We start from the raw sequence: 27,335 nt of genomic DNA on the forward strand, positions 1-27,335 counted from the left end.
CGCAAAATGTTGTCAACATGCAAAAATAACACAAATAACATGCCACACTAATCTAAGTAAACACAAAAAAAAACTGCATAAATGAAGGTGTCTGAGTTAACATACAAGTAGGTAATTATGTCGACCTGTGTCACAAATGGGGGTCATGAAGACAAGAATACAAGATTGCCAATGAGAACTCATCTTATAAGGGTGTGCATGATCATCACACTGCAGTCAGACCTAAAACTGTTTCCCCAATATCAAGTCTGGAAGCACTGTTTGTGACTTTCAAAATACACTTATCAACAGAAACACATTGGGAGCCATATTAACTGTGATTGGTGGTTGCAACGAAGGGTAGACACTTTGCAAGGTAGCTCTGGGCTAGCTGCCAAACGTACAGCTCAGTTGGGATTTGTTTGTAGCATAGGACACAGATGTTATAGTACAAAATTGATGTACACTGAATCCAAACCCACGATCAAGTACCATTCAACACATACTATTAAGGGTTAGCCAAATATTTATTAAATGCTAATCACAGATGAGGAAACTGAGGGAAAAATCTTACCTACCCTAATCTACCCTGACTACTCGTTACCCACAACTGTCCCTAACTAACCTAAGCTACACTTACTTATCACATGTAACAAAACGTTCTAAACATCTACCTCCCACCCCCCCTTATGAGATGGGACACATGGAGGAAAACACATACTAACCTAAACACATACTATACTATCCTATACAAATATATATTTTTTTGTATTTTTTGGGAGATATTTTTTTGTTTTTTGGGATTTTTATTTTTTATTTTTTAAACACACAAGAACCCCAACATAGCCCCCCACCCACCCACCCACCCACACATGTAATAAGTAAAAATAGAAACAAGCAGGGCCCCCCACCCACTAACACTAACTAAACAAACAGCCTATACTAACCTAACACTAAGGCCCATATTTATACTTTTTGACGCTAAACTGCGCTAACGCAGTTTAGCGTCAAAAAGTTTTGCGCCGTCTAACGCCATTCTGAAGCGCCATGCGGGCGCCGTATTTATGGAATGGCGTTAGACGGCGCAATCAGACCGGCGCTGCCTGGTTTGCGTGGGAAGAAACCACGTAGACCAGACAGCGCCGGCGTAGGGGGAAAATGGCGCATGGGCGTCTTAAAATGGGGCAAGTCAGGTTACGTCGAAAAAATCGTCTTAACCCGACTTGCGCCATTTTTTAACGACGCCCATCCCCCATCAACATGACTCCTATCATTGTAAAGATAGGAGTCATGCCCCCTTGCCCAATGGCCATGCCCAGGGGACTTATGTCCCCTGGGCATGGTCATTGGGCATAGTGGCATGTAGGGGGGCACAAATAAGGCCCCCCTATGCCACCAAAACAAAATATAAAAAAATAAAAAATTATACTTACCTGAACTTACCTGAATGTCCCTGGGGTGGGTCCCTCCATCCTTGGGGGTCCTCCTGGGGTGGGCAAGGGTGGCAGGGGGGGTCCCTGGGGGCATGGGAGGGCACCTGTGGGCTCATTTTGAGCCCACAGGCCCCTTAACGCCTGCCCTGAGCAGGCGTTAAAAAGTGGCGCAAATGCGCCGTTTTTAGCCACGCCAACTCCCGGGCGTCTCTTTTGCCCGGGAGTATAAATACCACGTAAAGGCCTGGGAGTCATTTTTTAGACGGGAACGCCTCCCTTGCATATCATTAACGCAAGGAAGGGGTTCACGCTAAAAAATGACGCACATTCCGGGAACTTTGGCGCTATTCGCCTCTAACGCCATAGTATAAATATGGCGTTAGTTGGCGTTAGTTTTGCGTCGAAATTGCGTCAAAAAAAACGACGCAATTTCGGCGCAAACGGAGTATAAATATGCCCCTAAGCCCCCTAAGCCCACTAACTATAAGAACAAGGAAAGAGGAGGGATGGGAGGGAATCATGCCCATAGCAAAAAGTCTAGAGGCTGGCCCTCCGGAGGGTCCTCTTAATGGACTTAACCCGCCGGTTAATGTGCGGCACATCCCGGCTCAGGTGGCTCAACTTGCACAGCACTTTGTCCATCTTTCGTTCCATTTGGTTGAAGGCTGCAGGGTCAACAGATGGAGCAGTGGCAGTCTGGGTACCGGTGGAGGAGGTCTGTGTGGGTGTGGTGCCAGGCCTAGTGGGCTGTCCTGCACCAGTGGCAATGCTGGGGCCTGGAAGTCCAGCAGATGTCGGACCAACAGTGGCAGCTGTGGGTGGGGCCACCTGGCTCTGATTGGTGGTTGTGCTGGTGGTGGCTGTGGTGGGCAAAGTAGGCCCACCCTGTGGGAAGGCTCTCCATGCCCCGGAGGCCCGTTCGTGGCGATATCGCCGGGCCATCCTCCGGAACCCCGACTCCACCAGAGGATGTGCTGATAGCGCATGGCCCGGCGCTGAAATTCATGGACCTGGTCTGGAGTCATGTTAGCAGCTGTGAAGACAAATGCAGATATTCTACATTAGTAACTGCGTTGTGTGAAATGGCACAGCAAGTTTATCAGACATTACATCTACTGTACTTGTAACAGCTCATATCACAATACAGATCATTGAATGTCCCTGAGGAAGTACATGGCAGGCCAGACTACAAATGTCACATCACACATCCATAACCCACAAGATGGGTAACAACTGGCTTTGACTTGCAATCTGAGTTCTGCCAGTTATCAGCTAAGAATTATGCTGCATATTCTCCGCCAAGACCTGGGCTACAAATGTCGGTGTACGGAAAGCAAAACTAAAGCCACATGGTCTGCAAGTTGTAACTGGACTTGCCAGTATAGTACCAAGTGCCAAACCTAAGTGTGTATACTAGTTTGCAACCAAACCGTCACTTATTCACATGTATGTGTAACATACTGGTAGCATCAGTACTAGGTACCCCATTCACAAACCCATGCCCGTGTTTGAGGGGGGCGTGGATACACAACTATAAATTGCCAACAACATGTACACTGAGGAGTGTATAGGAAACTCCACACATGTTTGTCTCTACAGACACACCACAGGTAAGGTCTATCTACAATTAGGAGTCAGCAAACCCTAGAGCACTCATAGGGTCAGACATGTCAGGAAATGCAGAACTTGGTACACAACATATACTTTCAGTGAGGCCTGACTTACATCAGACACAGAGGGGCATATTTATACTCCGTTTGCCCCGAATGTGCGTCAAACAATTTGACGCACAATCAGCGCAAATGTTGCCCCATATATAAACTGTGACGCCCGAGCCCGTGGACGATAAAAATCCGCAGTGTGTGTCATTTTCTGGATGCGGCAACCCGCCCTGCGTTAATGATATGCAGGGTAGGCGTTCCTGTCCAAAAAACGACGCATCGTATTTATGCTTCCGGGCAAAAATGACTCTCGGCCGGGAGGCGGAGCAAAAAAACTGACGCAAAGCCCGATGTGCGTCAAAATTTAACGCCTGGGTCAGGGCAGGCGTTAAAATGGGGCAAACACACCTGTATTTAATCAGAACACACAGAACAAACAACAGAGCAGCAGAGCAGCAACAGGGAGACATGGAGGTGATTTTTATCCAGCTTGCACGTAGACGCAGAGCCCTGCAGCAATAACAGCAGCTACAAAAACAACAGCAAGGACCCCAAAGGCAGCGCAGAAGGCAGGAGAGGATATTCCGCCCAAGAACAACCCTGCATGGCCTCAGGGAACACGACATCATACAGAGGTACCGGTTGAACTGGAAGGCCATTCAGCAGCTGCTGAGAAACATTGAACAGCAGTTGGCCCCCACTTTAGTGACACCCGCACCATCCCAACAGAAACAAAGCTGCTTGCCGTACTTCACCTGCTGGCAAGTGGCTTGTTTCAAACAACTGGTGCCCTGGTTGGCGGAATATCACAACCATCATTCTCCGCATTTCTGCCAAAAGTACTGGATGCCATCATTCGCCTGACACCCCTCCACATCTGCTTCCCTAACACACTGCAGAAGCAGCAGGAAACTAAACAGGGGTTCTACGCCATCAGTGGCTTCCCACATGTCCTTGGTGCAATCGACTGCACACACGTACGCCTTGTGCCACCTGCTGCAACAGAACACCTCTACCGCAACAGGAAGCACACACATTCCATCAACGTGCAGGCCATAGTCGATCACCAGGGATTGATCACCAACATCGTGGCTAAATATCCTGGGAGTGTCCATGACTCCTTCATCTTCTGTCACAGCACCATCAACCAACACTTCCAGGATGGACGGTATGGCAATGGACTACTTGTTGGTAAGTACAGAAACCTACTTATATACACACTGCACAGCAACCCTCTAGGACACACAACACATACACCTCAACAGCAACATCTAGACAGGAACACACTGAGGTCCTCACATCACTAGCCATGTTTCTTAACTCACCATTGAACCTGTCACACATTGGAATTTACTGTACAGCTTAATGTGAAGACATTAATGAGTGTGGTTGCCTAAATGTCACCTTGCAAATTGTAAGTGTCACAATAACCTGTACATTAATACATTGCATAAGTCTAAAGGTATGGGATGTCCAGGGTACTTTCATATGAACGTGTTAACAACACTTTCAATTTTAACTCTCGATGGAACTATCATGTCACCCCAAGTGAAGACACACGGACACCTGTATCACAAGTCACAATGCTAGGGAGGACACACTCTATTGCAATTCCCAAAACATACTGCTGACAAATGGTTAGCTGACAAACACTTGCTCAGCCAAGGAAAAAACACAATGCAAAAGTTATAGCCTACAAGAATAGGTTGTCACATTAGTACACAAAAGAGTCACAGACAACACAGGACAACTACTGCCATTAAAGGTCTTTACAAGAGTGCCTGCTACATCTACATGATCCCATTCTGTGTTTTTCTTTCAGATGATCAGGGGTATGGCATCCAGCCATGGCTAATGACACCATTTGGGAACCCGACTACTGCTGCAGAGCGGGCATACAATGACGCCCATAAGAGGACACGCAGCATTGTCGAGCGGACCTTTGGGATCCTAAAGTCAAGGTTCCGCTGCCTTGACATCACTGGCGGTAGCCTACTATATTCCCCAGAGATGGTCTGTAGGATCATACTCACTTGTGCCATATTGCACAACATTTGTGTAAAAAGGAACATTCCCCTCCTGGAACCAGACCCATACATGCCTGAAGACGATGAAGAGGAGGATGCTGGCCTGCAACAGGAGGGGGAACAACCAAACACGGCTGCTGGAGTGCATAGGCGCCAACACATTGTAAATAATTTATTTTCATAATTTTTTCTATCACCACTTAATGCACAATTGTAAATAAACACAGATAACAAACACCACATCATGGTTTGGCCTATTCATTTCTGCCCACCTTTAGTTTGAAATTGCTGAAGAAGATTGTCGTCTCATTGAGCAATAATGACATAACACTCATCACACAAAAAATATACACCACAAATGTAATGGCCACCATACAATGGTCAAATACACACACCATGTAAATGACAGACATCCTGTACAGTTCACCTTTGAAGGGCAATAGCTGAGGACCACACATATGACTCACATACATGTAGGAAACATGGATCATTGCAGCAGATGGCACATAACTAAAACACCATCACTCAACTAGGGGAAAACAGGCCTCATACATCAGCCAGTTCACATGCTAATGCTTCAGGAACAGGAATGTATTACCAGATTCTTGCCAACAGTAATTCCAACTACTTACTATCATTGCAATGACTATCTGTCACATAAGCAGAACATACACAGCACAAGTGCTACACCTATGACAAGCATCCAGCACATCACATCCCATCTACATGTCAGCCCTTTTCTAAAAACAATACACACACTTGCAGCTGCTCACACCCCACCTGTCCGAAGAGGTCCCTGGAATGCCGATTTGTGTACACTCAGATTCCCTCATCAACACACACACACTCACAAGAGTCATCCAGTGTGCCACACCCTTTACTATGCCGACCATTGTCATACTAACATCTCACTGCATGGAACCCAGCTCATATAATACACTGCCTTGGAGTTTATAAGGCCTGGTATCACCTGTAGATTGATTCTTCTGTGAAAGGTACTGTAGGCTATTTATCAGCTAATCCCATCTGACAGGACTAGTGAGACACAGATGGAGGCCACACCTGTGATCCGCTCCATGCACACCACCCAAATGTACATGCCCTGTCCCTGCAGATGCCTCCTACTGCATACATGTTTGAATGTGAGCCATTACATCATGAAGCTTTGACACTAATGTTGCTGTGTAACACTTTATCAGGGTTCATGTGTCACCTTCAAAGCAACACAGGACATACACAGTGTGACATCTAAACTGTCTAATGCTCCCTCTGACCAGTCCTAGTCAGAACACGTGATCATGTAATTACTGAAAGAGCGTGCACCTGATTGACCCAGCATCCTGTCAGCCTGACTGGCACCTGTCCGTGGGTCACTCTACAGATACCTGGGGTCCACCTATGGACCACACATGCTGTCCAATACCTTTTGTACCTCAGACAATAATTTGTCATTAGCCTCATCAATGTATACTCAAATACATAGTAGTGCATCATCTGACTGTCATTTGCATCAGATTTGTGACAGTACCCATGAATAGGCAAATCTTGGCCCTTCCGTTGTCTGACCTTCATTATTGCCTAAACTTAAAAGTGTGACAGTGGACCAGGACCATAGTGTATGATGGTGTAAATAGCCTCCATCAAAGCCAGCAACCTCAGATAATGTCCATGAAAAGTCAACACATATAAGGACCCTGACTGTTCAAAACGCTGAGTTACCATTTTTTTCAAATGCTAAAGATGAGTTGTGTGTTGAATACCAGCCATTTACGTCTGGACAGAGGCTATGATGTTTCATGATACATTACCATCCACAGAGGCCAACAGGAGTACAAATGTGGCAATGACACATGCCTGATCCAGACACCTGAGACATTCTCTAACTCAGCACAAAAATGTAGCTCATTTGAAAGTCTCATTACACGTGTTCAGTGAGAGGGTGCGACCATCCATGTGTAGGTGACCATGTCCTCAATGGCTTCTCTCCATTTTTGCTACAAACAATGCCCAATTGGAACAGGATTAGCTGCTACTAACTCATGAGGAGACCTGGAAGTTACAGTGACAACATACACCCAGACAGTTGATAGTGGATCTACATTGGACCACACATATAAACATGTGCCATCCAATCAACCAAATATTTGCAAGCAGCCGATCACAGTAGTGTCCCAGTTGGAACCTAGCAGGAAGAATGAAACATGCCACAAAACCAGGTAATGCATAAAGGGCCACATACATCAACAACCTATTTGTCATCAGCACATGAGGAACGCCGAGATTTAGCAAAAAATTTCAATGCAAAATGGTATGTCAGATTGCTCCAAATAATAAATAGGGCAAACGTCAAATGGGCAAATGGGATTATTGAATGGCAAACAGTGAATCATACCCTATGGCCTTCCATGAGCCTGCTGCTGCAGGTTTAGCATTACTGAATAAATGAAATCCTTGGATAAATTATCAAATCTGGAAGGGCTAACCCTAGGGTGCTGGGGGCCTAAATCAACCTCTACCGCCCCCCAAATATACATGAAATATGCACATGTGAAGTACACACATGCATAAGGCGCATGTGTGGCCTACATGTCAAAAGTAAAACACATATAAGATACACAAATTCATAATTAGGACATGGTTACCCCCATAAAAAGTGTAAGTGACAATTGCACTACCTGTTTGGACTATAGATAATTGGATTACCGTGATAAATGTGGACACATTGTTGCTAAGGAATACATCCTGGTATCCCATTCATCATTTGAAATTAGCCATCAGCAATTACCCAAATTATCTGTACAATTATGGGTAATAACCATTTTGAGCAATCATTACTATTACACTGTGAATGCCTTCTATACATCCTATAAGGGACATGTGTCATAGCTAACCCCAAATGTGTATCACTTAGCACCGTTTGGTCATGACAAAATTCCTTTCACAATTGGACAAAATAAAGACGTATTTGTCAAAATGCGTCATATTTCCACGCATACAGCTTGGGCGTCATAAATTTTGACGCACAGGAGTGCACACAATGCAGAGTCAAAAAATATATTTTTAAAATTAATATATTAATAACCAGCATTACATGGCCACCATATTTTCTATAAAACGTCATATTTCCACGCATACAGCTTAGGCGTCATAATTTTTGGACGTACAGGAGTGCACATAATGCAGAGTCAAAAAATATCATTTTAAAATTAATATATTAATAACCAGCATTACATGGCCACCATATTTTCTATGATGCGTCATATTTCCACGCATACAGCTTGGGCGTCATAATTTTTTGACGTACAGGAGTGCACATAATGCAGAGTCAAAATTAATTTTTATATCTGGTCATCATATTTGCCAGCGGCTTAAATTTCAGCTCTAGAACTGTAAAATAAGCCTCACACAAATATAAGGGAACAATGTCGAAAAAAAAATTGACTCTGCATTATGTGCACTGTTATGCGTCAAAAAATATGACGCACAATCTGTATGTGTGAAAATATGACGCATAACGGAAAAATAAAAACGGCGGCCATTTTATGCAGGATGTGATGTAATAGGATATCCTGTTTACAGATTCTGTACTGTGGGTGTACTTTCACTTTCACTTTGCAGTCTCAGATTATTCTAGACTGTGTGACTGTGTGGAAAGTGTTGTCCTGTGTTTTAGTGCTTTTGTGTCCAGTGTACCTTCTCTATTGTGCTTTTGTGATTATTGTCTTGTTGTTGAATACTGTCTGAGTCTTTTTTGTATACTTTTGTCAAGTCCAGTGTTTCTTTTATTGTCTGTGGGAGTCTGTTCTGGGAATTGTAAATTTGGGGTTAGTTGGGCTCTTATTCTTAAGTTTTCTTTTTTTTTTCACTACTCTACCTTTCCCCATTTCCCCCTTTTCCTTTTTGTCCAACTTTTTCACCTTTGTAAGTGCAGAGATGTCAGGTAGGCCACGGCTTGCCAGGATGGGTGAGGAGGAATTGGGGGGATTTATATGGCTTGTTTGCCATTTCCTCCCACTCATGCTGGAGGCTGGGGGCCGTGTGATACAGGGGTATCACACGGAGGCACGTAAAGTCCGGTGGGGGAAGGTGCGCCATCACTTGGTCCGTGTCTACGGTAGCCTGAGGAATGACCATCAACTCAAGCACCGCTGGGCTGATCTGATATCCAGGGAGCAGGATCTGCTGGACCACCTGGGAATCAGGATTGGTGACCATGTTGGTGAGTACAAATCAATTACATGTGAATAATTGAAAGCTGTGTGGGGACATGTGATGATTGTTACCCAATCTGCTAGATAAGTAGCTGACTGTGTGTAATGCTAGGGAAACCTACTGGGTAATTGTTGCACAATATGTAGGAAGACAAATGCTAGCAATCAGATAGCTCATGTTTTCTATACATACCGGATGCCTGTAGCTGTATGTAATGTAGTGTTGCCTTGGCTTGGACTGAGTCTGTATTTCAGACTGACATTCTCCCAGATAGCTTCTGCAAAAGGCTTGTCTTAAATATGCAGCTTCCCTAGTTGAGGATGGACTGAGTACACTGTAGGTTGGATCTTCCGGGGGCATGTACTTCCACAACTTGAACTAGAAGTGTGTGGGACTAGAGTGCAATGGCCTAGGTGTTCATTCTACTCATGATCATGGGTGTTCTTGCTCCTCTGTGTGTGTGTTAAAATATGCCTCACTGGTAGTATGTGATGTTGGCCTAAGTCAGTGCAGTTTGACATGTGTGGACCTTGGATAGGACAAGGTTTGGCTGACTCCAATTTGTTGCTAGCCCTTCATTGGTGTTGTGTGTGGAGGCAAATACTTGTTGAGCTTTCTATACACTCCTGGGTGTGCATTGAATCTGGGCTTGTTGGTTGGTCTTCCCACCCCACCCTCAAAGACTGCCATGTGATTGGGAATAGGGTACCTAGGACTGTAGCAACCAGTATGTTACACATACTTGTGACCTTTTGCAACTTTGTTTAGAACCTAGTGTACACATTCAGTTATGGCACATGAGTTCAATATTTGCAAAAAACATTTACAAATGGCATTGATTGAGGGTTGTGATAGTTATCACATAGAGTGACATATGTAGTGAAGTCAGTATGCGGAAGAGGTTCAGCCATAATGTCAGCTGCATTACCCATTATTTGGATGAGAAGTTTAGGCTGATGTCACCCATCATGTTGAGACATGGATATGCTAGGTGTGAGATGCCCTTTTGTATGCAGGCTTCACATGTACTTCCTCTGAGACTTTCAATGTTGTGAAAATCGCTGTAACAAATACAGTACAAGTAATGTGCAATTGACCCATTGTGCTATTCCACCCAATGCATTTCCTATGGTAAATAGTTGCCATATCTCTTCACAGCTGCAAACATGAGTGCCGCACAGAGTCATCAGTTCAAAAGGCGTGCAATGAGATACCGGCACATCCTGCAGGTGCAGTCGGGGTTCAGGAGGATGGTCCGAAAATACCAAGCCGATCGGGCCTCCGGGGCATGGTGGGCCTCACCACAGGGTGGCCCTACATTGCCCACAACAGCCACCGCCACCACATCCACCAGGTCTCCCCAAGTGGCCCCAGCAACGGCGGGGACAGTTGACCCTGCCTCGTCAGCACGACCTGGACCCATCAATTTCCAAGCTGCAGGACAGTCCATTGGGCAAACAACTACTGCCACACCGTGCACCTCGGCCAGCACACAGACTGCAGCAGCCCCTCTTATTGACCCATCGGCATTCCTGGCATTAAACCGGAAAATGGACAAATTTATTTCAAAGGTGGACAAGCTAAGCCAGGATGTGGCATATATTAAGAAAAGGGTTCGGTCCATCAGGCGGACCCTACGGAGGGCCAACCTCTAGGACTTTATTGCATTTTTTACATTTACCCCTCCCCTCTCTCCTCTTTCCTTTTTGTACTGATAGTTGGGTTTTGGGGATTAGTGTTAGGTTAGTGTAGGTTGTTAGCTTAGTTAGTGTCATGCACGAACGCACCCCCTCAAGGCTGGCTGCCATATTTTGCATCCCCACCCGCACCTCCTTGGCCAGCTCCCGCTGTACACCAACTACAGTTCTTTCAAAGCTGGTGCCAGTGTCGTCAGAGTCCTCAGCTGTATTGGAGCTGGCAGGTCTTACAATTGGGGTGGTGGATGGTTCTTCTGTGATGGCTGCTTGTTCTGTGCTCCTCTTTGTGACTGAAGGTGGGGTCTGGAGGGTTTCAAGGACCTTTTGGATGGTCTCCTGGGGAATGTTTATGGGCTCGTCATCCATGTCATCAGGGAAATCAGGGACAGGCATATCGGCAGGAGATCCATGTTCCTCTGCAATGAAACAGGGTACAATTAGTGTGTCTGTGTTGTGACAATTTTGACGTAACATGCAAGCCTTTTGATGACTTTACTTTGTGATCTTGTTTGGTATTGGTATCTGCTGTCCTTCATATGGGCATTGTTATAGGCCTATGGCCCACCTGTGTGTCACATGTATGATGTAGAGTTATCAGACTTGTCTGCCTAATCGCCTCTAGGTGTTGCTTTGTACCAATTAGGGAATAGCCATCTTTTTGTCCTACTCGACCCTCCGTGTATATCTATTCTTCTGGTGAGACCTTTCACTGGCTGTGGGTGTTGTGATTGCCCTGCCAGCACACTTGCCTCTCAGGACCTGCCCCAAAATCTGTTTGTTCACATTGACTTAATTGTAATTGTTATGTGGCATATCCTATGCATGACAATGTTACGATGTGATATGGATGTAGACATTGTTGATGTTTCCAGCTGATGTTGGGTAATGTGTGTTTAATTGGATTGCCCTGTTCATCGTATCAATGTCCTATTTGGTCCTCAGACAGTGCAGGTGTGTTTCAGTGACCAGTTGCATGTGTCCCCTCCTCAATGTTGTTGTCTGAGCAGTATGACATTAGTGATGTTGCCTTGTTAGCCAGGCACGTGAGGGATATAAATATGGCCCAGAGTTGCTAGCACACCCATGATCATGAATTGCATGCACACCTAGGCCATTGCACTCAAGCTCCACATACTTGTAGCACTACATGTGGAAGTACATGCTGCTAGGAGGTTCTACCTACTGTTTCAAATTAACGTAGGTAAATAGGGAAGCAGATGTCAATTGGAAAGCTATTTGCTGTACCAATCTTAGAGAATGTGGGTCTGACAGGCTGACTAATTTGGGGCTGACTTCCAGTGTGACTCTTGGTGATACAAGTGTCATACACATGACTAACCCCTGTACTCACAGTGGGGCCTACAAGAATGTCCTACAATCCCTACATGATACAATTGGATACGCATTGGCCAACTCAAAACATGTGAGAACTGTATTCCCACTCATGGAACAAGAGAAAAGCTTGCCCAACGCATCACACCTTGTTATGCGTCCAACTCACACGAGTCCATAACCAGCAAACACAACACATAACAGACATATCAATACTTACTGGAGTGGTCGGGGTCCTCAAATATCGCCACCTCTCCCACAGTGTAGGGTGCCGGTCCACCTGTAAGGTATGGAAGGAAGAAATGTGCTCAAAATCTGTGCACAACGCAACAATTTCATAAACATATAAAATGTGTAGGCTGAATAAGGAAATGGCAGCCATTCAGACATGATGGTACTGCATCTGATATATCACGGCCAACTTGTACAAGGCATGGGTCTCCAGTGACAGTTACACACATATCTGCACACATACATTGGACCTAACTATCATGTGGTTGCAAATATGCCCCATAATTAGTGACCAGAACAAAATATGGAGTGTAATCGTCTCATCATGTGCATCCAAGAGAGACATCCAAAGCCTGGTAACTTGAGGACTGCTTTACCAGTCAAACATGCCTTGTGGCCGTGACACATTTATTGCACATAGGTCCAATGTACAGAGGGAGGGGCAGGGACATTTGTAAGCCATCCTGTTGTTACAGTTTATTCAATTGATGTGGCCCAGCTATGGTGATTTGCACCAACCATGGAGATGTGAGGCCATGTGCATACACTTGGACTGCCATCCATATTTGGATTGTGGCACAACTAACTCCAACAAACATTTTAAGATGTTAGCTGAGGGCACCTTACACCTTTTCACGATGTTTTCAAATCCAGAACTGACATGTATCAAAAAAAGATCAAGGAACACCATAATCCCACACATTCATAGTACTTCCGTGTACGCTTTCCTTCCACACTCACCAGACTCACATGAGACATATGTCTGAGCCACTTTGCTATTATCAATTGACGTGAAGGCAGCACTCATTTTCTGCATCATGTAGTGAATCTAAAGTCAGTCTAGCAATTGCGTCAACAAAGTTGGCCTAAATGTTGGTACATCTGTACTTCTCTGTCAATAGTACCCTATATAGACATTATTGGCTCCTATTTTGTTAGTTTTTCTGACAAAAAGGCTGCACCAATTTCCTTCATGGAAAAGTAACCTGTAAGTTTGCTGAGCATGTGCTACCTGACAGCTAGCAATTGTGATCCTTGACATAGTGCATCAATGATCCCTTTATATTTCCCCAGCATTACACACAGTCAGCAAGTTAGCTGGCAGACATTGTACTAATCCCCTTATGTCACTACAGAGCATTTAATCGTGCACATTAACATGATTCATACTCACCAACAGTGCCACCAATCATGATTCCCAGGTGGTCCAAGAGATCCTGCTCCCTGGTGATGAGGTCAGCCCACCGGTGCTTCAGCTGGTGGTCACTCCTCTGGCTGGTATACACACGCTGCAGGTGATACATCACCTTTCCCCACCGGATTCTGCGCGCCTCTGTCGGATACCCCTGTATCACCCTGCCCCCTGCCTGGATCATGAGCGGCAAGAAATGCGTCACAAGCCAGATGAACCCCCCCAACTCCTCTTCCCCCATCCTGCCAAGACGTGGCCTACCAGACATACTTGGAAGTGAAATGGAATAGGGGTAAAAGAAATAGAAAGGGGAAAAGGGGGAAAGTAGGGGTACAAAGACAGAAAAAAAGTAAACCTAAACACTAAGACCCATATTTATACTTTTTTTTAGCGCCGCATTTGCGTCGTTTTTGACACAAAAGTGGCGCAAACTGACAAAATACAATTGTATTTTGTCAGTTTACGCTGTTTTTGCGTCAAAAAATGACGCAAATGCGACGCTAAAAAAGTATAAATGTTGGTCTAAGGCCCGTATTTATACTTTTTTTAGTGCCGCATTTGCGCCACTTTTTGATGCAAAACGGCGCAAACCTACAAAATACAATGGTATTTTGCAAGTTTGCGCCGTTTTTGCGTCAAAAAACGACGCAAATGCGGCGCAAAAAAAGTATAAATACGGGCCTAAAAGAGCCCAACTATCCCCAAACTAAGGGCGATATTTATACTTTTCGACGCAAAACTGCGCTAACGCAGTTTTGCGTCAAAAGATTTAGCGCCGTCCAACGCCATTCTGAAGCGCCATGCGGGCGCCGTATTTATTGAATGGCGTTAGCCGACCGGCGCTGCCTGGTGTGCGTGAAAAAAAACGACGTACACCAGGCAGCGCCGGCGTAGGGAAAAATGGCGTTTGGGCATCCAAAAATGGGGCGTCAGGCTGAGGCAAAAAAATCGCCTTAACCCGATTTGCGCCATTTTTGTTTGGCGCCCAGACGCCATTAACATGACTCCTGTCTTAGCAAAGACAGGAGTCATGCCCCCTTGCCCAATGGCCATGCCCAGGGGACTTACGTCCCCTGGGCATGGTCATTGGGCATAGTGGCATGTAGGGGGGCACAAATCAGGCCCCCCTATGCCACAAATTTTTTTTTAAAAAATACTTACCACAACTTACCTTTTCTTCCCTGGGATGGGTCCCTCCATGCTTGGGTGTCCTTCTGGGGTGGGCAAGGGTGGCAGGGGGTGCCCCTGGGGGCAGGGGAGGGCACCTCTGGGCTAATTCTGAGCCCACAGGTCCCTTAACGCCTGCCCTGACCCAGGCGTTAAAAAGAGGCGCAAATGCGGGGTTTTTTACCCCGCCCACTCCCGGGCGTCATTTTTGCCCGGGAGTATAAATACCACGCACATGCCTGGGAGTCATTTTTTAAGACGGGAACGCCTACCTTGTATCTCATTAACGCAAGGAAGGTGTTCACGCCAAAAAATGACGCTAACTCCATGAACTTTGCCGCTAGACACGTCTAACGCCAAAGTATAAATATGGAGTTAGTTTTGCGTCTAATTTGCGTCGAAAAAAACGACGCAAATTCGGCGCAAACGGAGTATAAATATGGGCCTAACACTACCCACAACAAACTCCCACAAACAACAAAAACACAAGATAAATTGACAAATGTAGACAAAACACAGTAGTACAGTATACACCAACAATATTTATTTCACAAATTGACAATACAGATAGCACACAGGACAAAAACAGCACAAAATCTCAGGACAACACTCTCCACACAGCCCCACAGTCTAGAAGGATCATAGACTGCAAAGTGAAAGTACAACCACTGTACATGATCTGTAAACAGGATATCCTATTACATCACTTCCTGTAGGAAAAGTCCCGCCTTTTTCGCGTTATGCGTCATTTTTTGTTTACCAAAACTGTATTTGCGTAATTTTTTTTACGCACAGAAGTGAAAATTAACCCGCATCTACATAATAGTACATGGACTGTACAAATATCTGGATGTGGGCTACATTTCACTCCTGTGCGTCCAAAAAAATTACGCAAATACAGTTTTGGTAGTCAAAAAATTACGCATAACGCTAGGGACATCAAAATTACAGTGCATTGACTGGTTTTAGGCATTTTTACTTGTTTTTTGGTTATGTTACATTTGGGACACATGAGAGATAGGCTGATTGAAGACAGTATGGTGTTGATGGTGTATGTTCACATGTGTGACATCATACTGCAGCGGAACATGATCCACTACTCCCTTCACAGTATTTATACGGTTGGCTGACGCAATAGATGGTCATAAGTGTGGCCTATATATATGTGTTGCACAAATTGTGCATGCTTGGCATAAGGAGAGGATACGTCATTTTTGCCCGAAAGCATAAATACGACGCACGGCCGTTTAAGCCATTTTTTGGACGGGAACGCCTACCTTGCATATGATTAATGCAAGGTGGGTTGCCGCATCCATAAAATGACGCACACGGCGGAATTTTGTCATCCGCGGGCTCGGATGTCAAAGTTTAAATACGGGGCAACGTTTGCGCTGATTGAGCGTCAAAATTTTTGACGCACAATCGGCGCAGATGGAGTATAAATATGCCCCTCTATTTTTGAGGTTTTGCAGTGGTTTCATGATCTATGGAGCTTCTCATTCCTCAAAAGGGTACAATTTCTGATATTTTCTGTTTTGGTGCACTTCATTACTTGGTTTTACTTATGAGAAAATGTCACTCTAAGGGCCTCCATAAGAAGAATCTGATGCATCAGCATCGATGTGTCAGATTTCTTGTGCTTCCCGCACATCCCCTAACGATACCAAGGATGCGCTGTAATTAAAATATAAAGCTCCACGGCGCTTGTTTTCACAGATGCGTCTGAAATTCGGAAGCATCTCTTGCCGCTAAACTCCCACATTGCTGGAGTACCATTGTTAAGCTGAAGCAACTCCAGTAATGTGAGGAGTCTTCCATAGGAAAAAGCACTGTTCTGAGCAGGCGTTAAAATTGTGACATAGTGAAGTTGCAGAATGACGCAGTGAAATGTTGTAAATTTCACTGCATCAGTTCCGTATGGCTTTTCCCATGGGAACACCTACCCTGCATACATTATCCCTAGCGCAGGTATAATGTGACCCACAACTTTACAAACTGACGCATTGGACCCAATGTGTCAGTTTGCAAATAAGGAGCACTGCGAGGGGCACCGCTGCGTCAAAATAAATTCACACAGCAATATCGGAAAGGGCTTATAAATGGACCCCAAGTGTTAGATATTGACTGTTTAATGTCACTCATAAGTGCACTGAAAACATAGAAATGTCACACCTGAGCAATGGGAAACTTGGCAGCTATGCCGGCAAGAATGCGACTTTACGGAGAACCACAGACCACACTTTGTGGCCCCTTGGAAAATAGTTTTGAGTACCATGCTCCACAGGGACATCTAGGGATCCCCCGCAGTACTGCACGCTCGCACTCTTAACAGGAGAACATCCAGCCGCTCTGCGGGGTCATGCTCTAAGTAAAAGGAGCAGATGAAGGAGAGGCTAGTGTTTCCTTTTCAAAATCAATGTCGATTTTAATTGTATCGAGTCATAAAAAATCCTAGACTTTTCACACAAAAAATACATATTTTTCAAGAAGATGAGAAGTGAAGTAGAAAACGGACCGCAATTCCAGAGCAGACACGGGTCTTTGTTGACTCTACAATGAACAAACCAATCAAAGAAAGCAGCTGGGCCCAGCCTTCTCCGGAGCTCCCGCGCTGCAAAAACATTCACACCCACAATTCCCTCTTCAAAATCTACATAGCAAGAATTCACAGCGAAATGTTAAACACTTGGATTTCCTTGAAGACAAAAAATACCTTCTTTACGATTGCAAAGTCAAAGACTACCATTTTCAAATAAGGATGTATTTTCTTCCCCCTAACAGTGAAAGGATATTGATTCTACTCCAAGATATATTCTTCAATTACACAATATTGATTCCTATGGTGTTATTATCCTGAGTCACTGCACTGTGTGTGGTAGTGATAGGGGTAGTAATTACGCACATTTTCTGGAGGGTTGTCTGTTTCTACAGAAGACCCATTTGCAAGTGTAATAAAAGTTTTGGAATGATATGGTGATTTCGTTCATTAAAATTTTCACCGTAACATTTATTTGAACAGTTTTTTTATATTTATCTGAATGTATGACCAAAGAGGGGGAAATTTCACGCATGCTAGCAGGAGAATAATTTTTTGCCAACAATTTACCCACTTATTGAGGCTGTTTTATGTTTTCGTTCTAATGGTCATCAATGTTGATGTCATTTCAGTAGAAATGAAAGTGAAATGAGCTGATGGCTCTTTTCACTGTTCCTGTCTTGGTGCTCAGGGAGCTATCTCAACCTCTTGACCACCAGCGCAAGTGGGAGAGGTATCCTTGAAAAGGGGAAAATCTCACCTTTCCAATGGTACCTCTCTTAAGTGGAACTGCTTGGGGCTTGCCACAGGAGGGCAATTCCCAAGCAGGGATCTACCCACTAGATACCAGGGGGTGGGAGTGGCCCCAAGGGAACAACCGAGGAAGGAGCGCCACAGGACACAGTGCCACCAGAAACCCAAAGGGACCAGCAACTGAGACCAAAGAAGGAGAAGAGACCAGGGGGCATATTTATACTTGTTTTACGCACATTTTTTGGAGGGTTGTCTGTTTCTACAGAAAACCTATATGCAAGTTTAAGAAAGATTGTGGGATTATATGGTACAAGCTTCTACTGATTATATACCATTCATTTAAACTTCTCTTTTGTTTCTCTGGATGTATGATCAGAGAGGAAAAATTGTCATGTATGCTGGCAGGAGAAGAATTTTATGCGAATAATTTACCCAGTTATTGAGGCTGTTTTATGTTTTCGCTCAAATGGTGATCAGTATTGATGTCATTTCAGTGGAAATGAAAGTGAAATGAGCTGATGGCTCTTTTCACTGTCTCTGCCTAGGTGCTCAGGGAGCTACCTCAACCCCTTGACCACCAGCGCAAGTGGGAGAGTTATCCTTGGAAAGGGGAAAATCTCACCTTTCCAATGGTACCCCTCCCAAGTGGAACTGCTTGGGGCTTGCCACAGGAGGGCAATTCCCAAGCAGGGATCCACCCACTAGATACCAGGGGGGTGGGAGTGGCCCCAAGGGAACATCCGAGGAACGAGCGCCACAGGACGCAGTGCCACCGGAAACCCAAAGGGACCTGCAACTTATGCCAGCAACTGAGACCAAGGAAGGAGAAGAGACAAGGGGGCATATTTATACTTGTTTTGCGTCGAATTTGCGTAATTTTTTTAACGCAAATTCGGTGCAAAACTAACTCCATATTTATACTTTGGCGCTAGACCCATCTAGCGCCAAATTTATGGAGTTAAAACCATTTTTTGGACATGGAAACCTACTTTGCGTCAATGAGATGCAAAGTAGGCGTTCCCGTGCAAAAAATTACTCTATGGCCTTAGCACCATGGGGCATATTTATACTCCGTCTGCGCCGAATGTGCGTCAAAAATTTTGACGCACATTCAGCGCAAACCTTGCCCTGCATTTAAACTTTGATGCCCGAGCCCGCGGATGACAAAATTCCGCCATGTGCGTCATTTTTTGGATGCGGCAACCCGCCTTGCGTTAATGATATGCAAGGTAGGCGTTCCCGTCCAAAAAATGACTTAAACGACCGTGCATCTAATTTATGCTTTTGGGAAAAAATGACGCACGGCCGGGAGGAGGAGCTGGAAAATGACGCACAGCCCGATTTGCGTCAAAATTTAACGCCTGGGTCAGGGCAGGTGTTAAAATGGGGCAAACTCACCTGTATTTAATCAGAACACACAGAAGCAACAGCAGAGCAGCAGAGCAGCAAAAGGGAGACATGGAGGTGATTCTTATCCAGCGTGCACGTAGACGCAGAGCCCAGCAGCTACAACAGCAGCTACCACAACACCAGAAGGGACCCCAAAGGCAGCGCAGAAGGCAGGAGAGGATATTCCGCCCCAGAACAACCCTTCAATTCCTCAGGGAACACAACTTCATCCAGAGGTACAGCAGCTGCTGCGCAACATTGAGCCGCAGTTGGCACCCACTTTGCTGACACCCCGCACCATCCCAACTTAAACCAAGCTGCTTGCCGTACTTCACATGCTGGAAAGTGGCTCTTTTCAAACAACTGGTGCCCTGGTTGCCGGAATATCACAGCCATCACTCTCTACCTTTTTGCCCAAAGTACTGGATACCATCATTGGACTTACACCCCACCACATCTGCTTCCCTAACACACTGCAGAAGCAGCAGGAAACAAGACAGGGGTTCTACCTCATTAGTGGCTTCCCACACGTCCTTGGTGCCATTGACTGCACACGTACGCCTTGTGCCACCTGCTGCAACTGAACACCTCGACTGCAACAGGAAGCACACACATTCCATCAATGTGCAGGCCATTGTCAATCACCAAGGATTGATCACCAACATCGTGGCTAAATATCCTGGGAGTGTCCATGACTCATTCATTTTCCGTCACAGCACCATCAATCAACACTTCCAGGATGGACGGTATGGCAATGGACTACTTGTGGGTAAGTACAGAAACCTACTTATATACACACTGCACAGTAACCCTCTAGGACAAATAACACATACACCACAACAGCAACATGTCGGCAGGAACACACTGAGGTTGTGACACCGCAAGCCATGTTTCTTAGGTCACCATTGAACCTGTCACACATCTGAAATTAGTGTACAGTCTAATGTTAAGACGTCAAAGATCACAACGTTTGGAGTGGGTTGCCTAAATGTCACCTTGCAATTTGTAAGTGTCTCAATGACGTTTACATTAATCCATTGCATAAGTCTAAAGGTATGGGATGTCCAGGGTACATTGATATGAACGTGTTAACCACACTGTCAAAATGAATCTGTGTATGGAACTATCATCTCACCCCCAGTGAAGACACAGGGACACCTGTATCACAAGTCACAATGCTAGGGAGGGCACACTGTACTGCAAATCCCAAAACATACTGCTGACAACCGGTTAGGCCAAGGAAACAACACAATGCAGATGGTACATCCTACAAGCCTAGGAAGGAACACAATAACACAAAAGAGTCACAGACAACACAAGACAACTACTGCCATGAAAGGTGATTTCAATAGGGCTAGCTACATCAACATGATCCCATTCATTTTCACTCGCAGCTGATCAGGGGTATGGCATCCAGCCATGGATAATGACACCTATTGGCAACCCGAGTACTGCAGCAGAGTGTGCCTAAAATGCTGCACATAGGAGGACACGCACCATAGTCGAGAGGACCTTCGGCATCCTCAAGGTTCCGGTGCCTCGACATCACTGGTGGTAGCCTCCTATATTCCCCGGAGATGGTCTGTAAGATCATCCTAACATGTGCTATTCTGCACAACATTTGCATAAAAAGGAACATTCCCCTCCTGGAACCCGAGCCACACATGCCTGAAGAGGAGGATGGTGGCCTGCAACATGAGGGGGAACAACAGAACACGGCCGCTGGTTTACGCAGGCGGCAACATATCGTGAACAATTTCTTTTAAATATAATCACCATCACCACTTTATGAACTAATTTAAATAAACACCTATAATAATCACCATATCATTGTTTGGCTATTCATTTTTGCACACCTTCATCTCTATCAGAATAAGAGTGTTGCCTCATGGAGCTTTACTGATATACCGATTAGGACACTGAAAATCCCAGAGCAAATGTGATGCGTATCATACAATGGTCACATACACACACTGTAAATGACATACATCCTGTACATTTCACCTTTGAAGGGCAATAGCAGAGGACCACACATATTTCACACATACATGTTGAAATCATGGTTCATCGCAGCATATGGCTCACAACTAAGACACCATCACTCAATAAGGGGAAAACAAGCCTCATACATGAGGCAGTGGATGTGCTTTTGCATCAGTAACAGGAATGTCTGACCAGACCCTTGACAGCAGTAAGTTTAACTGCATCCAATATTTGCAAGGACTATCTGTGACCAGAATTCCATGGAAGCAGTACATAGACAGCACAAGTGCCACACATATGAGCAGCATTGCACACATGACATTCCATGTACATGTCAGCCCATTTCCTAACTCTGACACACCCATGCACCTGGTCACAACCCACCTGTCTGAAGAGGACCCTGGAATAGTAAGATGTGTACCCTGATGTTCCCTCCTCTACACACACAGCTTGTCAATAGCAATCCAGGCCCATATTTATACTTTTTGACGCACAACTGCGCCAACGCAGGTTTTCGAAGTTAGAGACAGGCCGGTAAGGCTGGTGCCAAATCAGTTGTCGTCTTCCCCCTTCTCTGCAGGCTTGTACGTCAGCAGTCCTTCTTCTTTCTTCAGGTTGCAGGAATCTGATTTCCTGGGATCTGGGGAGCCCCTAAATACTGAATTAGGGGTGTGTTTAGGTCTGGGAGGGCAGTAGCCAATGGCTACTGTCATTGAGGGTGGCTACACCCTCTTTGTGCCTCCTCCCTGTGGGGAAGGGGGCACATCCCTAATCCTATTGTGGGAATCCTCCAAACTCAAGATGGAGGATTTCTCAAGGCAGGGGTCACCTCAGCTCAAGACACCTTAGGGGCTGTCCTGACTGGTGGGTGACTCCTCCTTGTTTTTCTCATTATCTCCTCCAGCCTTGCCGCCAAAAGTGGGGGCAGTGGCCGGAGGGGCGGGCATCTCCACTAGCTGGGATGTCCTGGGGCGCTGTAACAAAAGGGGTGAGCCTTTGAGGCTCACCGCCAGGTGTTACAGGTCCTGCAGGGGGAGGTGAGAAGCACCTCCACCCAGTACAGGCTTTGTTCCTGGCCACAGAGTGACAAAGGCACTCTCCCCATGTGGCCAGCAACATGCCTGGTGTGTTGCAGGCTGGCAGGAACTGGTCAGCCTACACTAGAGGTTGGGTATGTTTTCAGGGGGCATCTCTAAGATGCCCTCTGGGTGTATTGTACAATAAATTGCACACTGGCATCGGTGTGCATTTATTGTGCTGAGAAGTTTGATTACAAACTTCCCAGTTTTCAGTGTAGCCATTATGGAACTGTGGAGTTCATGTTTGACAAACTCCCAGACCATATACTCTTATGGCTACCCTGCACTTACAATATCTAAGGTTTTGCTTAGACACTGTAGGGGCATAGTGCTCATGCACATATGCCCTCACCAGTGGTATAGTGCACCCTGCCTTAGGGCTGTAAGTCCTGCTAGATGGGTAACTTACCTATGCCACAAGCAGTGTGAGGTTGGCATGGCACTCTGAGGGGAGTGCCATGTCGACTTAGTCATTTTCTCCCCACCAGCACACACAAGCTGTGAGGCAGTGTGCATGTGCTGAGTGAGGGGTCCCTAGGGTGGCATAAGACATGCTGCATCAGGACCCTTGATACCAGGGGTACCAGTTACAAGGGACTTATCTGAGTGCCAGGGTTGTGCCAATTGTGGAGGCAAAAGCACAGTTTAGGGAAAGAACACTGGTGCTGGGGCCTGGTTAGCAGGGTCCCAGCACACTTTCAAATCATAACTTAGCATCAGCAAAGGCAAAATGTTAGGGGGTAACCATGCCAAGGAGGCATTTCCTTACAACTAGCATCCTTCCTTCCTCAGCCCTGGCTCCAGACTATCAGTAGGGGGTAATAAGCCCTTTGTGTGGGGTTAGCCCACTACCTATTCAGATATGAGTGTTAGCGCCGCCCTTCCTGCTGAGGAAGAGTCATCAGAATGTACACGAATGCAGATGAGTACTCAGACACACCTAACCTTCCTCTGTCGCCTTTAGAGGGAATGCACAAAGTACGGCTGTCACTCACCCCAGACAAGTATTGGAGACGGGCTACAGACACAAAGGGGCATATTTATACTCTGTTTGCACCGAATTAGTGTCATTTTTTTTTACTCTAATTCGGTGCAAAACTAACTCCATATTTATACTTTGGTGCTAGACCCCTCTAGCACCAAATTTATGGAGTTAAAGTCATTTTTTGAAAGTGGAGACCTACTTTGCCTTAATGAGATGCATGGTAGGCGTTCCCGTGCAAAAAATGACTCTATGGCCTTAACGCCATATTTAGGGGCATATTTATACTCTGCGGCATATTTATACTCTGTTTGCACCGAATTAGTGTCATTTTTTTTTACTCTAATTCGGTGCAAAACTAACTCCATATTTATACTTTGGTGCTAGACCCATCTAGCACCAAGGCCCTGATTTAAACTTTTTTTGCACCGCATTAACGTCATTTTATGACACAAAAGTGGCGCAAACTTACAAAATATTGGCCCTTATTTATACTTTTTGCTGCAAAACTGCACTAACTCAGTTTTGCACCAAAAAGTTTAGCACCGGCTTGCACCATTTCTGTGCACCAGCCGGGCACCATATTTATGGAATGGTGCAAGCCGGTGCAAAGGGTAGGCTAGAGTTTAAAAAAATGACTTTAGTCGGGTGGGGCTGGCAGCATGGAAGAAGAGGGTTTAGCACCAAACAATGGCTTTAGGCAGGTTAGAGTTAAAAAAAATCACTCTAACCAGATTAGCGTCATTTTATGGTGCTAAATCTACCATGCCACATGACTCCTGTATTAGAAAAGGCAGGAGTCATGCCCACCACCCCAGTGGCCAGCACAGAGGACAGGGTTCCCCTGGGCATGGCCATTGCACCCGGTGCCATGTATGGGGGCCCATTTCAGGGCCCCCTATGGCACTTTCAAAAATAAAATACACTTACCTGTACTTACCTGGGATGGGGTCCCCCATCCTCGCAGTCCCTCTAGTGTGGGTGGGGGTGCCCCTAGGGCCTAGGGAGGGCACCTCTGGGCTTATTCCATGGTGTTCCACCATGGAAATAGGGCCACAGGTCCCCTAACACCTGCCCTGACCCAGGTCTTAAAAAATGGGGCAAAGCAAGCTTTGCCCCATTTTTTGACCCCTCTTTCCTCCCTTGCACCATTTTTACATGGGAGTATAAATATGGTGTTAAGGCCATAGAGTCATTTTTTTGCACGGGAACGCCTACCTTGCATCTCATTAAGGCAAGGTAGGTTTCCACTTCCAAAAAATGACTTTAACTCCATAAATTTGGTGCTAGACGGGTCTAGTACCAAAGTATAAATATGGAGTTAGTTTTGCACTGAATTAGAGTAAAACAAAAATGACGCTAATTCAGTGCAAACAGAGTATAAATATGCCCCTTAGCGTCAAAAAATGATGTTAATCTGGTCAGAATCATTTATTTTGACTCAAAACTGCCTAACGTCATTTTGTTTTAAGCTAGCCTACCCTTTGCACCGGCTTGCACCATTCCATAAATATGGTGCCCAGCTGGTGCTAACAAATGGTGCAAGCCGGTGCAAAACTTTTTGGGGCAAAACTGCCTTAGTGCAGTTTTGCACCAAAAAGTATAAATAAGGCCCAAAGAGCTGTAAGAGCATAGGAATGTCCACTTTCTAAAAGTGGCATTTCTAAAATAATAAGGGTAAATTTGTCTTTACAAGTAAAGAGGATTTATCATTACCATTCCAAAGATATGAACCATAAAGTAGCTACTCCTTTCTAATGAGGAATTATAGCTTGAAAGTGTAATAAGGAAATCCCAAGGTTAACATATGAGAGGAGTAGGCCGCATATGTAGTTTTTCACCACCAGGATATGCAGAACTTAAAAATACATGTCCCACCTTTTACTTACACTGTACTGTGCTCTATTGGCTGACTAAGGACTACCTTAGGGGTGACATATGTTTTTACTTACACTGTGCCATATAGACTGACCAGGGCCTACCTTAGGGGTGACATATGTGTAATAAAAGGGGAGTTTTAGACTTGGCAAGTAATTTTAAATGTGAAATCGAAGTGGCAGTAAACTGCACACGTAGACCTTGTAATGACAGGCCTGAGACAGGTTTGAAAGGCTACTTGTATGGGTGGCACAATCAGTGCTGCAGGCCCACTAGTAGCATTTAGGTTACAGACTCTGGGTATATGGTATACCATTCTACAAGGGACTTACAAGCAAACTAAGCATGCCAATTGTGTATACACCAACACCAATAATACTATGTTTTAGGGGAGAAGCACGTGCACTATAGCACTGGTCAGCAGTGGTAAAGCGCTCAGAGTCCTAAGGCCAACATAAAAAGATACGGCAAAAACAGGAGGTAAGCAGGCAAAACGTTTGGGCAAAGACCATCCTAAGGATAACAGGTCTTACAGTGACACATTAAGGGCCTCATTTAGTAGGAAATGACGCAGAGTGTTGCAGCAAGCCATTTTGCTGCGCCGACCTCTGTCATTTCCAAAACACAGGGATGCACCGTATTTTCAAGAATACCGCACATGCCTGTGTTTTCCCCTGCGTCAGCGCTAAATCAGCTGCCTAGCGCCAACGCAGCCACCCTTGCACCATGGTACAAGGATGGCTGCGTTGCGGGGTGTGAGAAAGTAGCCTCTTTCTAGCCTTGTTACCCCCACTTTTAGCCTGTTTGTGAATATATGTCAGGGTGTTTTCACTGTCTCACTGGGTTCCTGCTAGCCAGGGCCCAGTGCTCATAGTGAAAACCCTATGTTTTCAGTATGTTTGTTATGTGTCACTGGGACCCTGCTAGCCAGGACCCCAGTGCTCATACGTTTGTGGCCTATATGTATGTGTTCCCTGTGTGATGCCTAACTGTCTCACTGAGGATCTGCTAACCAGAACCTCAGTGGTTATGCTCTCTCTTTACAAATTGTCACTAACAGGCTAGTAACCAATTTCACCAATTCACATTGGCATACCGGAACACCCTTATAATTCCCTAGTATATGGTACTGAGTTACCCAGGGTATTGGGGTTCCAGGAGATCCCTATGGGCTGCAGCATTTCTTTTGCCACCCATAGGGAGCTCTGACAATTCTTACACAGGCCTGCTGAGTGAAATAACGTCCATGTTATTTCACAGCCATTTACCACTGCACTTAAGTAACTTATAAGTCACCTATATGTCTAACCTTCCCCTGGTGAAGGTTGGGTGCTAAGTTACTTAGTATGTGGGCACCCTGGCATTAGCCAAGGTGCCCCCACCTCGTTCAGGGCAAATTCCCCGGACTTTGTGAGTGCGGGGACACCATTTCACGCGTGCACTATACATAGGTCACTACCTATGTATAGCGTCACAATGGTAACTCCGAACATGGCCATGTAACATGTCTAAGATCATGGAATTGTCACCCCAAAAATGGCATTGGGGTGACAATTCCATGATCCCCCGAGTCTCTAGCACAGACCCGGGTACTGCCAAACAACCTTTCACTGCAGCTGCTGCTGCTGCCAACCCCTCAGACAGGTTTCTGCCCTCCTGGGTTCCAGCCAGGCCTGGCCCAGGAAGGCAGAACAAAGGACTTCCTCAGAGAGAGGGTGTTACACCCTCTCCCTTTGGAAAAAGGTGTCAGGGCTGGGGAGGAGTAGCCTCCCCCAGCCTCTGGAAATGCTTTGATGGGCACAGA

At 45.5% G+C, this 27,335-nt stretch overlaps 1 long non-coding RNA gene across 1 annotated transcript in view; it reads right to left on the reverse strand.

Moving 5' to 3' along the window:
* Positions 1 to 1,883: 1,883 nt before the first annotated feature.
* LOC138294241 (uncharacterized) overlaps positions 1,884 to 27,335 on the reverse strand; it is a 159,907-nt gene continuing 134,455 nt past the window's right edge. Inside the window, exon 3 of the long non-coding RNA XR_011203295.1 lies at positions 1,884 to 2,445. This is a non-coding gene — a long non-coding RNA (uncharacterized lncRNA). The remainder of the gene's footprint in view (positions 2,446 to 27,335) is intronic.

The sequence above is a fragment of the Pleurodeles waltl genome, chromosome 4_2, assembly GCF_031143425.1.
Source record: "Pleurodeles waltl isolate 20211129_DDA chromosome 4_2, aPleWal1.hap1.20221129, whole genome shotgun sequence".
Taxonomy (NCBI): domain Eukaryota; kingdom Metazoa; phylum Chordata; class Amphibia; order Caudata; family Salamandridae; genus Pleurodeles; species Pleurodeles waltl.